This window comes from Mastomys coucha, unplaced genomic scaffold, assembly GCF_008632895.1.
Source record: "Mastomys coucha isolate ucsf_1 unplaced genomic scaffold, UCSF_Mcou_1 pScaffold11, whole genome shotgun sequence".
Lineage (NCBI taxonomy): Eukaryota > Metazoa > Chordata > Mammalia > Rodentia > Muridae > Mastomys > Mastomys coucha.
The window spans coordinates 11,425,618-11,439,951 of NW_022196893.1; the positions used below are offsets into that span (position 1 = coordinate 11,425,618).

General features: G+C 47.5%; 1 pseudogene; it reads right to left on the reverse strand.

Moving 5' to 3' along the window:
- LOC116081602 lies at positions 1 to 1,748 on the reverse strand (annotated as a pseudogene).
- Between the last annotated feature and the right edge of the window lie 12,586 nt (positions 1,749 to 14,334).

Sequence of the window (14,334 nt, forward strand, 5' to 3'; positions counted from 1 at the left end):
TACTTTATAAAACCATGTCTAAAATTTTTATTTCCACTCTTTATCCAAGAAGCAAAAATGTGTAATTGTTATCAAAGGTACAAGTGGAGGTTCCCATACTGGAAAATCAACTACATACATAATGTTTTACAGAATGTACAAATTTACATACTGGAGAACTCCACAAGACATTATTACTTAAAGTCCACTTTCAGTTTGAACTATCTCTTGGGAGAAGCACTGCGTCAGTGTCTTTGTGATCAAATCACAAGTCAAGTTAACTTTTGTAAAGGCAGCTCTGAGTGTGTTGATCCAGGTAATGCACCTGCAGCAGGTTGGGTAAAGGTAAGATTTTGCTTTTATTTTCACCAAATGCTGTCTCACTTGATTTAGGAGGGCTTGGGAACACCCAGGAGTTATCTTCCAGAGAATTTCTCCCGTAGGAGTTGTGCTCCTGAAAGTCGGCCCCGTCATTAGGAACCGATCTCTCATCATCTGTCCATGAGTGAAGAACTGCTTTGTCTGAGAAAACCTTTCTGTCTCCTGGCGAAGGGGAAGAAGGAGCATAACAAGTAGCTTGGCCATTTGGTGACAAAGAGGGATGTCTTTTGTAAGTTGCAGTAAAATTTGTCAAGTGCAATTTCACACTGTGTCTCCCAAGGTCTTCAACACATCCTACTTGGGTACAGGCTTTCTTGACTGCAGCTGAGGTTTTCAGTTTTCTTAGTAGTTCTGCTTGCACTTGAGTCACCAGATGTAAGTTAGACATCTCTCTCTTCAGTTCCTAGTACACATGTTGCATATTATCACTGTGGTGAAGGCCCTGGTGGGGAACTTGCTCTTCTCTCGACAAGCTCGTCCTGATAACATCTCTGTCCTGCAGACTATCTTCCTGAGATGGATCCGTCTGTCTGGCTTTCTGTAGCTCTGTTCTGAGGTCACTACATTCTTTCCTCAGTAGTTCCAGCTCTTGTTCCAAACCATGGATCGTCAAGTCACAGCTTAGCTTTTCCACCTCCCAGTTGGATGAGGGTGGATTTAAATTCCTCATCACCTGCTGAGCCTCCACCTCTGTTCTTAGCTGCAGAAGTTCAACTTCTTTAGACTGTAGCTGCTCATTCAACATTTTCAGAGATTCAGAGTTGTCTTTATTTATCTTTTCCAATTTGTTCTTCAGATTGTCTCTATCAATGCAAACCTCACGATATGCATGATAGGCCTTATTCACTTGTTCTCGTCCCACAGAACTTGTTTCTTCATCTGCACGAGCGCCAACAAGCTTTTCTTCCAAAGCCCTTATTCTTTTCTTTAAGAAGGAGTTCTCTTTCTCTGAATCCTTAAGTCTCTTCTTGATGTCTTCGTAAGCAGTGAGCAGTGCGAAATGGGAAGCCACAGACTCATCTCCAGGGTACGCTGAGAGTGGCGTCACTGCCTCTCTTCTGTGGGCCTTCTCATGGTTCAGAATGCAGATGTCATCTTCTACTAGTGTGTCCATGGCAGCCTGAACCCTGGCTACGCGGGGCGGTCCCCAAGGCCACCGGGTTTCGCTTCCCCAGTGTTTGGAAGCCGGCTGAAAACAAACCGGGTCGCCAGGGGTCACCACGGGCTTCCGGTTTCCTCGAAGACGCCACCGCTTCCTCCGTCAAGGTGGCCGTCACAGGTGCAGCGAGGGAGCCCCATGTCTTCCGCCGCGGCTCCCGCAGTCAGGGACCCTGGAGGTCACGGAGGAGCCGAGCAGGGCCGGCCCGTTACCCAGCAGCACGCGCGCCAACCCCGGGGCTGCCGGCCGGCGCCTGCTGCTCCGCTCAGGGGCGGGGAGCACAGGTCAGTTTCTTAAAACCGTGGAACCACCGCAGCAAGTGTGCCCCTCATGTAAGCTGTGGACTTCACATGACAAGGCTTCAGTACAGACCCATCAACTGCAGAAGTCATACCACTCTGTCCCTGCCTGTTGACACTAACAGAGGCTACGCGTGCCCTCTGGGCAGTTCTGTATCTCTTGTTTTGCTGTGAGCCTAAAATCGCTGAAAAGAAAATTCTACTTAAAAATAAATAAATAAATAACCTGACTGTTACCATGTCTGATTTCACTGAGCTTGCAGGGGGAAAGAGACATGTGTGGTTGGTTCTAGGGAACAAATGGAAACCCGCTCCAGGACGACCTCATTCCTGTACTAATGGAGCGTCCTAGGTGTGGGAAGGTGTGGAAGGGAAGTCAGACCTGCAAGAAGCTGGGCATGCAGCTGCAGGTAGACCATGGTTCTAGCCTGGAGATAAAAGACTGGGGAGTCAGTTGCATCTTATTTTTATTCAGAAAGAAGTATGTTCGGTAATTGTTGCTTGGGGATATTTGTTTGTTTGTTTGTTTGTATCAAGACCTGTCCCAGGCATCTACTGAGAGCCCCACTCAGCCTGAACCTGATGTGTGCTCATGGAGCCTGGACCAGAACTACCTTAAACACAGGTTGCCATGATCTTCTTGACCAAGGAGTCTAAGAGTGGGCAATGCCTACCTTGCTTGCTTCACGGGTACAACGGTGCCATCCCCTGATCCCCTGAGCATCAGTACCATTCCTCTCGGTGGCTGCTGCAATTCTCAATATGGCACGTAGACATGGCAATCTCTGGTGAAGAATAGCACCCCCCCTCCAAGTTTAATTAGTGAAATAAACCCACCCAGAAGTTCTCAGCAGCCATCCTCCCAGATTCCACAGGCAAGACAGGATGCTACTCCTCAACCTGCCATATCCAAAAGAAGGAGCCAGCCATCACTGGCCTAGCCTTTAGTGAGAGATCCTATAGAAGGCAGGTGGGGTTCTGTCCACAAGGAGGAGATGCAGGTAGGTGGAGTGGAGGATAACTCTTGAGATTAGGTATACAAGGACTATTAGAGGAAGAACCAGCTTGTTTATTACCAGAAGGCCATTCCAGAAACATCTCTTGGCATAATAAAGGCATGAGAAGTGGGGTGAGTGAATAACCTTCAGCTCCCCTGAAAACGAAGTGTCTACATAGATGTCTATAGCCTTTCTTGATGGATTCTTTCATTCTCACTAAGCCAGCAAGTCAATGGAGAGGGGTCCCGTGCTATTCAAAAGAATCCGCGCTGCACATAGAGAGGAGAGGCTCTGTGTCTGCTCTGTGGACAAGGCCCAGGTTAGCCCAGACAGCTCCGTCATCCCAGCATCTTGCTGATCCTGATGTGAAATTCCTTTACCTAGGTCCTCCCAGTTAGCCCTTTATGCAGGTCATCCGTGCCCATCCCATTTCTCTACATCTGAATTCCCCAGGGGAGGCAGCAAGTGGTGTCTCATTCCCCAGCTCTGACCTGGTTATGGGGAGTTGCTAGGAAACTGCTTCCCACGCTGGAGGAGGCTTAGTTACCATGGCAAGTCCAGATGGGTTGGGGGGGGGGGATTCAGAGAAAAGGGAGGGGGGATGCACAGCAGCCTTGACTGTCCTCACTCTCCCCAGCTTAGAGAAGTGCTTTCATCTCTCCAAACCTCAATTTCTTCATCCGTAAACAGAAGGGGTGGCTGGCTCTCTTCTTGCTTAGTGTGTGTAAACAGCATATGTTCAGGGAAGAACTGGTCCACAGACCCCTCTTAGGCAAGGGGCAACAGAGGATGGGTGCAGACAAGGAATGAAGTAAGTGTATCTTTTTAAAAAAAGCAATAGAGGGATAACAAGTGTGTATGCCCATGAAGACAAATAGAACTTGTGGAAATTCTGCCTTCTATGGGTAAAAACTTAATTTCTTGAACTTTTGTTTGTCATTTGTTTGTTTTGAGACAGGATCTCATCATGTAATCTTGATTGGCTTGGACCTCTTCATGCAGACCAGGCTGCCCTCAAACGCAAAGAGATCCACACCTCTACTTCTCCTGTTCTGGGATTAAAAGAGTGAGCCACCAAGCTCTGCTAACTTCAATGACTTATATTCATAAGACCTTGGGGCTCTCTAGCTCCATGTCTGAGCCTGGAGGTTGGCTCTTTTTCCTTCTCTCTTTGTGTCTTTTTCTGTTTCTCTGCTTACTGGGTATGAAACTTAGGGCCTCGTGCACACGAGGTAAGTACTCTACCCCTGCACCCCATCCTCAGCTGCCCTAGCCTCTTGTTTGTTTTGTTGTTTGAGATAATGCTTCTCTGTGCAGCCCTGGCCGTCCCAGAAATCCCTTTGTAGAACAGGCTGGTCTCGAACTCACAGAGATCTGCCTGCCTCTGTCTCCAGAGTGCTGGCATTAAAGGTGTGAGCCACCACAGCCCGGCTGCCTCACTGATTCTTTTTTTTTTTTTTTTTTTTTTTTTTTTTTTTGGCTTTTCGAGACAGGGTTTCTCTGCGTAGCCCTGGCAGTCCTGGAACTCACTCTGTAGACCAGGCTGACCTCGAACTCAGAAATCCGCCTGCCTCTGCCTTCCAAGTGCTGGAATTAAAGGCGTGCGCCACCATGCCCGGCGTTGCCTCACTGATTCTTAAGCTCATCCCAGGACAGCTTCCTCAGTTCCACACCAGTGTGCCAGGATGCCCGTCAGACCTCTCTCATCAGATATCCCATGGCACCTCCAATATTGCGTGTTCTACAGGGTCCCTTCTAAAGGGATCTACTGGTCCCTTTTTTCCCACATCTAAAATCCTTTTTACCATCATCTTCCTCTTCTCACAGTCACTGGACAAAAAAAAAAAAAAAAAAAAAAAAAAAAAGAGCTTCGTCTATCTTGTTCCCTTAAGTCCTATCCATCCCTGATTCCACCCCCCTCCCCACCATTGCCATTCTGCATTGTTTCAAGAGCTTCTCCACCAGTCTCTTGTTCCAACCCCCAACGTAGTGGCTCATTCTGCTGGATAATGTTCCCCATTATCCTTGCTCAGGAATCCTACTGTGAAAACACATTTCTTGCTTGTCTACTGGAGGCTCCCCAGGTCCTCTGTCCTTACCTAGTTGTCACTTTCTCCCAAGTATCTTTCCTGAACTGGGTTTGGTCCCTTTGTGCATATGTGTGTACACTGTATCAGTGCTCAGACTCAGGCCTTGAAGGTCTGTATCCCCAACAGCAAAACGTAAGGTCCCTAATAGCCTCGGGGACCGGGATGTGTGTGTGGGGGGGCTCGGCGACCTCAGCACTAGAATGCATGCCTGCCTCAGTGAAAAGGTGGAAGCCAAACAGCTCAACTGAGCATGTGTCTTTTAGTCATTCAGGTGAACAATGAGCCTGTGTCTGTTTGTGTGTCTGTGTGTGTGTGTGTGTGTCTGTGTGTGTCTGTGTGTGGGGGGGTGCACAGGCACATGTGCATTTATGAAGGCTGTGTTGTCAGAAATATGACATGGTGCACACTTTCAATCATTTTTTATAGAAAACAAGAGTGCTGAGCAGATGGCTCACATCTGTAATCTCAGCACTTGGAAGAACGAGGAAGAAGGGCGCCATGAGTTTAAGCCCAGTCAGATAAATGAAGCACAAAACAAAGAAAAAGAGAGGCGGCAAGCATTTAGAAGGCACCGACTAAATGAGGCCCTCCCAACTGGTGGAGAAGGAGCAGGATCAAGAAGGACAGAGTGCTGCCTCTCTATGAGTCTCCTGCCTCTGCCCCTCGCCCAGCCTCTATCCAGTCATTTGTGAGAGTCAGCCCACCATGAACTCTTAAATGCAGGACCCTAACTGAGGTCTCACTAAAAGGAGATAAGCTATCAACCTGAGATTCACTCCCCTGGGCCGCTGTGCTTCTTATCTGGGAATGGGGTTATGGGGGTAGGGTGGGGGGTTGCCACATGGAGAACGTGGGAATTGTCATAGAAAGTTCTTTCAGAGAACATTGGCTGTTACAGAACTCAAAAGAAGAGGAGTTACTGGAGACCTGGACATTTGGAAGGCTTTTCCAAGAAGGCGAACCTCAAGCTAGTTCAGTCAGTCAGTCAGTTAGTTAGTTAGTTAGTTAGTTAGTTAGTTAGTTAGTTAGTTGTTTTGAGACAGGGTTTCTCTGCAAAGCCCTGGCTGTCCTTTGGAACTCAATTTCTAGACCAGGCTGGCCTCAAACTCAGAGATCTGCCTGCCTCTATCTCCCAAATGCTGGGATTAAAGGTGTAAGCCACCACCACTCCCCAGCACCTGCCCACCCACCTCCAAAACCCTACCCCCATCTCAAGCTAGTTTTTAAAGGGCTTGGAGATTTGGAAGATAAATGTCAGGGCATTCTAGAGGGAGCTGAAGGTGAGGACTCAGAACATTGTGCCCAGCTATGGAACAGACTGGATCCTGAGAGGGCACTGAACAGATAAATAAATGCAACTGTCCTCTACACACTGTCTAGTCTGTCTAGTGCTGTTCATGATGCGAGCGTGCACACGTGTGTGTGTGTGTGTGTGTGTGTGTGTTTATTTAGCTTACACTTTCCACATGGCTGTTGATCACCAAAGGAAGTCAGGACTGGAACTCAAGCAGGTCAGGAAGCAGGAGCTGATGCAGAGGCCATGGAGAGATGTTCCTTACTGGCTTGCTTCCCCTGGCTTGCTCAGCCTGCTCTCTTATAGAACCCAAGATTTCCAGCCCAGGGGTGGCACCATCCACAAGGGGCCCTTCCCCCTTGATCACAAATTGAGAAAATGCCCCACAGCTGGATCTCATGGAGGCACTTCCCCAACTGAAGCTCCCTTCTCTGTGATAACTCCAGCCTGTGTCAAGTTGACACACAAAACCAGCCAGTACAGTGTATAAAGGTAAATTTGTATGTTTGTAAGCACATGTGTTTGAATAGGTAAATTGTGTGTCTCAGGCATGGGGAATGACAGAGAGATGGTCCAGAAAACTTTGTTTGATTTCTCTGAAGCTCTTGCATTTGAATTGCAAGCTGTTTGAATTCTGTGTGTGGCTGAGAGCTAGAAATGTACTGACAGGATAGAAATGGTGGTTGGTGGTGCTAGAGAGATGGCTCAGCAGTAAAGACCTGAGTTCAGTCCCCAGCACCCGTGTCCAGTGGCTCACAACTGCCTGTAACCTAGCTCCAGGGAATTTGATGGTCTCTTCTGGCCTACTCAGGTACCTACACATTCACACATATTCACACACACACACACACACACACACACACACACACACACACACACACACGCGTGCGGGGATGGGGTTGGGGTTGGGAGGGAGTAAAATAATTTGTTTTAAATGGTACTTGGAACTGGGTGTGGTAGCACTTATCTGTAATCCCACAACCTGGGAAACAAAGGCAGAAGGCTCACAAGTTCAAGACCAGCCTGGGCTACCTTGTAAATCTTAGTCTAGAGCAACAGCAGCAACAGCAGTGCTTAGGAACAGAATTGAGGAGAGTCTAAGACAGACGCTGGAAACTTTACTGGTCAAAAAAGAGAGGGTGTCTCCTTTTCTGAAATTAGGGGACACTGGTTATGAGGGAATCCTTAAAAGAGAAAGAGTCTTTTCTTCCCTCCGGTAGGCAGGAACACAAAACAGGCTCAGTGCAGAGCACTCCCATACGCAGAGACCAGCTTACCCCAATCTGGCAGAGAGCCACTACAGTGGACCACCTCCCTTCCCTGAAAGCTAGTGGCCACAGGGACATTTGGAGACAATTTATAAAACATCTCTGTTCCCAGCTGTATTAGTTATTTACCTTGTCACTATGACCAAACACCTGGTAAAAGCAACTTAAGGAAGGAGGGTTTACCGTTACCCATAGCTTCAGGGTACAGTCCGTCATGACAGGGAATGCAAGGCGGCAGGAGAAGGCAGCTGGTCACAATACATTTATACTCAGGAGGCAAAAAGAAATTAATGCTGCTGTTTCTCTTCCCCCTTTTCTTTTCTCTTCTCTTCTTTTCTTTTCCTTCCTTCCTTCCTTCTTTTCTTTCCTTCTTTCTTTTTTTTAGTCTACAACAGCAGCCCATTGGATGGTGTCACATACATTCAATGGTGGGTTTTCCCTCCTCGGTGAAACCTCTTTGAAAATGTCCTCAGAGGGCCCTTGGGCCTGAGGGTGTTCAATGCCCCAATGTAGGGGAATGCCAGGGTGGAAAGATCGGAGTGGGTGGGTGGGGGAGCACCCTCATAGAGGCAGAGGGAGAGGGGGATGGGATAGAGGGTTTCTGAAGGGAAGACCTGGAAAGGGGAAAACATTTGAAATGTAAATAAAGAAAATATCCAATTAAACAAAAAGGAAAAAAAGAAAAAAGAAAATGTCCTCAGAGGCATACCTAGAGATGTGACTTCCTGGGCACAGTGAAGATTAACAATCACCACACCAACTGAAGGACCTGTGCCAGAATGATTACTTCCTGAGCGCTTGTTGATCCCTATCCTGGTGACCTAGAACCTGGATGTCACATGCTAGAAGCCCCCGTAGGTTAGGACCACCAGAGTATACTCCGGAAGAAGGGTCAGACGGAAGGGTGAGGGTAGAAGCAAAGGTGACTTTAGGAAGCCTTGGGGGCTGCCTAGGTTATAGATCAGCGGCTCTTACCCTGTGGGTCATGACCCCTTTGATGATGCCTATCAAATATCCTGTACATCAGATATTTACATCACGATTTATAACAGTGGCAAAATTATAGTTATGAAGTAGAAATGAAGATATGGGTTGGGGGTCACCACAACATGCGGTATGAAAGGGTTGCAGCATTAGGAAGATGGAGAACCTCCGGTGTTGACGGAGGTAAGTAGAAAGGAAGGTCACCTCCAGCTGGGATGACCTGCTCAACACAATCTGAAGAGCAATACATGGCAATTCACAGCAAAGTTCAGGGGTCAAGCAAGAGTCATCCTGATGACTTGCCTCAACCCAACCTAGTCTCTAGAAGGAGGCCTGAAACTTAAGGGAGTGATAAGGGTAAGGTTTTCTAGGCAACAAAGGTCTTGATCTGGGTGGGGTGCTCTGTAAAATAATAAAGACCCAGGGGAAGTTACCAGTGATGCTGGATGGTGCCCTCTCTTTGAGAGTAATTCCTTCACGTGGCTGGTATCTGTTAAAGAAGTCATCATTCACAGATACGACGAGGTAAAGCATGCCGAGGGAGAATGCATTCACAGAGGAAGCAAAGATAAATACTGGGGTAGAGGAATTAGGCAGAACTTTAAACAGACTGTGAAAGTGGGCACCTATAGAAAAGGACTAGTGTATGGGGGTGGGTGGGCACAAAAACAGAGAAGAGGAAATGATTTAGTGGTACGTGTAGGGTGAGGGTGTCCTGGAGAAAACCAGCCTGACAGGATTATTGGTAAATGCAGACCAAGGTCATCATCACCAGAGGACTGGTGAAGGGGAATGAGATATCTGGTATGTGGGATTCTGGTTGCATGGGTTCATATATACCTATATACGTAAAAGGTCATTTCCTCCCAAATGGATAGCCAAAAGTTTTAGGGGCAGGTGAGGGGTATCCATGTATTTGTTTCTTGGGAGCTGCAGAGAGGGTGAGGGGACAAGGTTACTCCACTGTGGTCCCGGGATCTGTGTTCCTCTGGATGCACGAGAACCTCTTCCCCTCACTCTCTCACCTTCCCTGGGAACAGCAGCAAGGAAAAAAAATTTTTTTTACCAAGGTGTGAGTGAGTCCCCAAAGTTTTATAACAGGCGTTCATGACACAAATTGCTACAGAGGAAAAAAGTCACCCCTGGGAAACTTATCTAAGAATATATCATGAGATGGGTTATTTTGGGACTCAAATTACACAGGAGGGCCTAGGAAAATAGACATGCATGGGGCTGAACACAGCTACAATTAATGTTAACTATAAGGTGTCATATCTTTACAAAATGCAGAAGGCGCAGCCTGCAGCGAGTACTGTGGAGGGAGAGAGGAAGGTGACTTGGAGCCAAGTATCTAGGGGGAGGGGGATAGTCCTCCAAAGAAAGGAGGAGGCAGCCAGCAGGAAGGGACTTGTTAGGGGAGGCACAGTTCTCAGAAGGCAGCAGTCACCTTGGTCAAGGTGGCCCATGGAGTTGGAAATGCCACCAGGGTGGATCCCACCTAACTCAGGGAAACTCCAGACCCAGAACTAGAGGGACCAATAAAGTATCAGGGGTTTTCCCAGGGTGTCTTTGGGTCTAGAGGGACCCAAATTATATAGCTATTAAGATTACTACAGGTACCTAAAGGAAATCAGAGTGTTTGTTTGCTTTCTTTCATTTTATCTATACAGTAATCTACAGGAATTAGCTACAGGGTAGGGTGAAGGTCTCGGGGTGAAGCCATATGACTAAGTGTCCCAACATTTTCAGTTGGCAGCATTGACCTCAGTTTTTCCACCTGTAGCATTCCACTACAATCCCTTTCAGAGCCCAGGGAGAGGAGGCCAGCTACAATTTCATAATTGTACATTCTGCCTCCCTATGCACTGTCCCTCTGCCACTATGTCCCTTTACCTCCTGCCTTATGAAGGCCTATCAGGGCTGGGGATAGAACTGGGGGCCTCACGTGTGCTAGGCATGTGATCTACACTGAGCTATGACCCCAGCTTCTTATTATGGTGAATATTTACCGTCTATCTGAACTACATACAGGAGGAACTAGAGAAGCCAGCCATGATGTCTCTGTCTTCTTTCTTATTCCCAGTGGCAAACATGTTGCCTGGTACTTATTAACCTCTCGAAAATGTCTAGTGTATAAGTATGCCTTTGGTATGTAAAATTGAGCGTTACTAAATAACCAGTGTGTTTCCCATCTGATGTAGAAAGATCTTTTCCAATGTGAGCTGTTTCTAAAATATTCTAACCTTCTATCCAAATCCAAGTTTGGACATAATATTTGTGGCCCTCGAATTGGGGGAAACATGTTTTAATCCTTCTACTTCAGTGTAGGCTTGAGGTAAGCTTAGCTTGGCTGGTAGCTGCTTCCCTGTTCTACAGGGCCTGATGCTCAGTCAGGGTCAATAAAGAGCTGGAGAGCTGATGGGCTGACCAATTCAGTTACCAAGCAGGCCCAGATCCAGGGCTTTGAGTTGGCCTGCCCTAACATCTATCCCATCTACAAACTGCTGGAGTGCATGAAGGGACTGGTCCAAAGCTGCAGGATCTCCATGACACAAGACAAGGACAGGATACCCAAGAGGAGTTCCAATGAGGATCCAGTACTGATAGTATAGCAGAAGCCAGAAGCCTCAAATCACACCAGGGACTTTGCAGGTGAAGATGTGTGGTCAAAAGGTGTACTGAGGGACATACAGTGACACACTACAGCTTCCATGACCCAATTTTATTTTTATTCTTTTTTTTTCTTTTGAAAGGGAGTTGGGGAAGTTGCAAGGGTGGAGGGCTGATATGAAGGGACTGGGAGATGAGTGGGATTGGGATGTGTGATGTGAAATTCACAAAGAACCAATAGAAAAGTTAAAAAAAAAAAAAAAAGAGCTGGTAATTAGAAGCACAATGCTAAGCTCTTAGCAAGTGTCTACTGAAGGGGTAAATTGCCAGACAAAGCAAACACGTTTTCTACTCTCCTTTTCTCATATCTTCAACTAAGGCAGCATTCCAGCCTAAGGAGGTGGGCAGCCTTTGAAGTCAGCCAGTCTGGCTCTGAACTCTGGCTCCCCTACTTGCTAGGTAGTTGAGCTAAAGTGAGCTCTAAACTTCTCTGTGTTCCCTTAACTAGCATGGAGAACAAGGATGGGAGATTTTCCAATGGGACTTACAGTTCATTTAAAGAAATCATCAAATACTTAGCTTGGTGCCTGGCATAGCAATTGCTGCTTATTGTTAACAGCCCTATCAGTCTCTGGACCTTCGGTAGCTCCACTGTAGCTGTAGCATAGAGACTACTAAGGTCATGTCCCCTACAGAGGGGGATTATCTGTGACTCACACAATCAGTTTGGAGGCCAAGTCAAGAGGATCTTGGATTCAAGGCCAGCAAGGGCCACATAGCAAAGCCCTGACTCAAATCAATAAATAAACAAAGCTGAGGTCTCCATTGTTTGTCCCTCTATCGATTCTCCTCTTCCCAGGCTCTCAAGCGAACTTCTGTGACCAGCTACTGTGTACCCCAGACCTTCTGCAAAGCGCTGACTCCATTTCCACTAGCTCACTCTCCTTCTGTAAGAAGCCTTCCTATGAGGGCTTCTTCTCGACTCTATTTAACTGATGATGAGACCAAGGCTCAGCAAGGAGAACTCGCTTTCCCAGGGACACACAGCGGCTATCAGGAAAGCTGGATTCCATCCCTATTCTTATTCACCCATCCCTGAAACACAAACCACAAGAAATTCCACCTGTCCTTCAGCCCGGGACTTCTTAGAAATACAGAACCTCAGGCCTCATCCAAGACGTCCTGAATCCAAACCTTCTAACTAGATACTCCTTGCCAGGTGACTGTCAGGCACTCGAAAGTCTTGGAGCATCAGTATAAATTACTTTTTGCCAGCCAAAGTACCAATTTCATCAAATATGTGCTCTCGTTTAATCCCTAGATCAAGAAAGGTCAGCATCATTACCTTGTTGTTCCGGTGCAGAGCAGGCCTCTCATCAATGCTGCTGGTCTCCTTAACAACTGCAGACACTCTCCTAACGAATGGTAGACTATGCCTACAGTCCTTTTAGAGTGGAGTGTTACCGGGGGTGAAACCTATAGTTCTCATGAGTGGTGAAGAACATCTGAGGCATCAGGCACCTTAGCTGCTGCTCACCCTCCCCAATGCCAGCAGTGACTATTGTCACAAACCCTGCAATCTGATTTTTTTTATTAATTTTTAAAAATTTTATGTGGCCTGGCAGTGGTGGCACATGCCTTTAATCCCAGCACTCAGGAGGCAGAGGCAGGCAGATTTCTGAGTTCAAGGCCAACCTGGTCTACAGAGTGAATTTCAGGACAGCCAAGGCTATACGGAGAAAACTTGTCTTGAAAAAAAACAACAACAAAAAAAGATTATGTGTGTGGATGTGCTTGTCTGTGTATCATATGCATAGCAAGGGTCTGCAGAAGACAGAAGAGAGTGTCAGATGCCCTGGGACTTGAGTTATTGCTGGTTATTATGTGCTACCATGTAGGCCCAGGTCCTCTGGGCAAGCATCCAGTGCTCTTAACCATCTCTCCAATCCCTGCAGACAATCTAAACATTTGTTTCTCCAGACCATCGATGGGCTGTGGGGTATAGATCAATGAAAGAGCCTTTTCCTTGCCAAAGCCCTGAGTTTTATCCCAAGCACAGAGAAGGGAGGGAGGGAGAGAGAGAGAGAGAGAGAGAGAGAGAGAGAAAGAGAAAGAGAGAGAAGGAAGAGAGAGAGAGAAGGAAGGAGGGAGTAAGAGAGAGAGGGAGATCTAGAAATTCCCATTGACTCCTTCATACACACCCCCCAATAACCCCAATAACCTCTGTTTCTTCATCAGAACAAGCAAAGGAGGCCACATGTAGGGAAAGGCCCTCCTCCACCGCAGAGAGCATAGCAGTTCCCCTGCTTAGCCTCTCCTTTCTCGGGAGATATAGAAAGCATTTATTTCTAGGCCTCAATTTCCTCGTTTGTGAAATGAGGGGGTTGGACTCGTTTCTAAAGCTCCTTCCAGCTCCAAGTCGCTGTGCTACAAAATGAGAGAAATGTGAACCTTCGGTTGCTATGATCTGAAAATATTTTGAATGTGGAGAATCAAAATTGTACAGCAGCACACGAACAAAATAATATGTTAATGACTAAGAAGATTGTATTTAATCCAATGGGAAACAGCAGATCCTCTGATGGTGGTGGTGGTGGTGTGCCCGCGCGTGTCTGTGCTCAGCTTCCTTCCTTGGGGTCAAACATGTGTTTTTGAATCGCTAATATAGTAATCAGGCCTCTGGCAGCCTATCAGGCTCAAACACAGGCACTCACCACTTCAAATTAAAATAAGGGGCAAGTTCACTGCCGCCTGCTTACATCTCTTCTATATGGGTGATTCTTGTGGAGAAAAAAAAAATTTGTAGTGATGGTGTTGAATTGACAGTCCCTGGAGGCCTCTGATCACAGAACTGGGACGCGTGGGCGGGAGAAGTAGGGATTTCATTAGCGTCTTTGCTTTCCCACACCGACTGCCCCCTACACAGTCCGCACGATCTAGCCCAACACAAGCGGACCCTGAAGGCCGGAAGGGGTCAGGATGCTACTAAACCCCGCAGGCGTCCGGACTAGAACACGTGCTCTGGACCCTGCCTGCGGGAAGATAAGGCTGGACCTGTGGGGCTGAGTCGGGACAGAAGGTGCTGGATGCGGAAAGGGGGTCAGGTCGTCGACCTTCCCAGCCCAGATAGGTCGCAGCTGGGAGGCGGGCGTGGCTCAAAGGCCGCACGTGCCTCTGACTACAGCCGGGCTCCAAGTTCACTTCCACACCGGGGCTCCGCACCCCAGCCGGGCTAAGTAGGCCAGAGACGCACGGCGTCGGCTGGGACGCCC